Genomic DNA, 1,912 nt, shown 5'->3' on the forward strand with positions numbered 1-1,912 from the left:
CCCCAGCCAAACACTAACCAAAATACATACAGAAAACCACAAAATAACTACCCCAACTCTAACCATTATCCACCCAATAACCATCCAACAAATCAAAACACCTATCATCATCCATCAACACCCCAAAACCAACCAATCTCACAAGAATCCCAGAGGATCACTAATCTAGAGCTGCTCATGGAAAAGATGATGAAGAACCAAGAAGCTTCCATGAAGAACTTAGAAAGGCAAATTGGGCAAATTTCCAAGCAGATTTCTGTTGAGAAGCCATCAAGTTCACTACCTAGTGACACCATTCCCAACCCAAAGGAAGAATGCAAGGTCGTGCAACTAAGAAGTGGAAAAGTGTTAGTGGATGGTAACCAAGGAGCAACCAAGAACAATGACAATGAGTCAACAAAGAATGATGAATCCATCAACAAGGACATGTTAAGCAAGGATGTCCCAGAAAAACTCACAGAGGAGAACAACGAACCACAGAATCTGAAGAAAGGAAAGCAGATCAGGGAAGAACTAAATCCAAGACAATATCAAGTGGAGAAGAACTTAACACCACCACTGCCTTATCCACAGAGATTTCACAAAGAGACAAAGGATCAGTATTTTCACAAATTTCTTAAGACTTTCAAGAAGCTGGAAATCAACATACCTTTAGCTGAGGCATTGGAGCAAATGCCTCTGTATGCCAAGTTCTTGAAGGAGCTCATCAACAAGAAGAGAAGTTGGAGTGAAAAGGAGACTGTAATGCTTAGTGAAGAATACAGTGCAATCATTAAAAAGGGACTCCTTCCCAAGCTTGAAGATCCTGGAGGTTTCTTCCTACCATGCACTATTGGAAACCTATTCATCAACAAGGGAATGTGTGATTTAGGAGCAAGCATAAATCTAATCCCATCTTCTTTAGTGAAAAAGCTTGGCATAGAGGAGGTGAAACCAATACAGATGTCCTTGGAGTTGGTGGACCAATCAGTAGTATATCCTAAAGGGCTGATTGAGAACCTTTTAGTTAAGGTTGACAAGTTCATTTATCCTGCAGATTTTGTGATCCTGGATTCTTCAGAAAATAGAAATGACTCCATAATACTTGGTCGACCATTTTTGGCCACTGCTAGAGCCATTGTGGATATAGAGCAGGGAGAGTTAACCCTCAGGATGCATGAGGAGAGCATCATCTTGAAAGTCTTTCCAGAATTGCAAAGGAATATCATCCTGAAAGTCTTCCCAGAATTACAAAGGGATGAAGAAACAAGCAAAATGAGTGATGATCTCCTTCCAAAGCAATCAACTGACAAGGCAGTAGAACAGAAAAACAAGCAGTTGCAAGAAGAAAAAGGAATTCAAAAGGAAGCAGGGGTGATAAATAAGAAGGAAGGTATCACAACTCAAGTCAATGTCAAGAAAGAAAGATCAATAAGAAAGAAAAAGATGAAGAGCAAGAACAAGGCTCACAAAGGGTGGAAGAACAAGAAAATTCCAACTGAGGGATTTTCCAAAGGTGACAAAGTACAATTAGTATATCAACAGCTAGGAACAGAAGATTATTACACTGTCAACCAAGTACTGTCTCTTGAGCATATGGAAATTGAGCATCAAGGCACACAGAGAAAGCTGACAGTGAGAGGTGACAAGTTGAGATATCACCAACATCAACCACCCTAAAGGGAGTTCAATGTCAAACTAGTGACAATAAAAGAGCGCTTCATGGGAGGCAACCCATGATTTAAGATTTCTGTCCTCTCTTTCATTTAATAAGCTATGATTCCTCTGAATATGATTTTGAACTTTCATGCCTGATAAATACATACATTATTTTAAAGCACATGTCAAACTTCTAAGTTTGGTGTACCTTAAGGCACACCCAAGTTCATTTTTCAAAAAAGGGGATTATTCTTAGAACATATGCATAATTCTT

The sequence above is a fragment of the Arachis duranensis genome, chromosome 3 (assembly GCF_000817695.3).
Source record: "Arachis duranensis cultivar V14167 chromosome 3, aradu.V14167.gnm2.J7QH, whole genome shotgun sequence".
In the NCBI taxonomy this organism is placed as follows: domain Eukaryota; kingdom Viridiplantae; phylum Streptophyta; class Magnoliopsida; order Fabales; family Fabaceae; genus Arachis; species Arachis duranensis.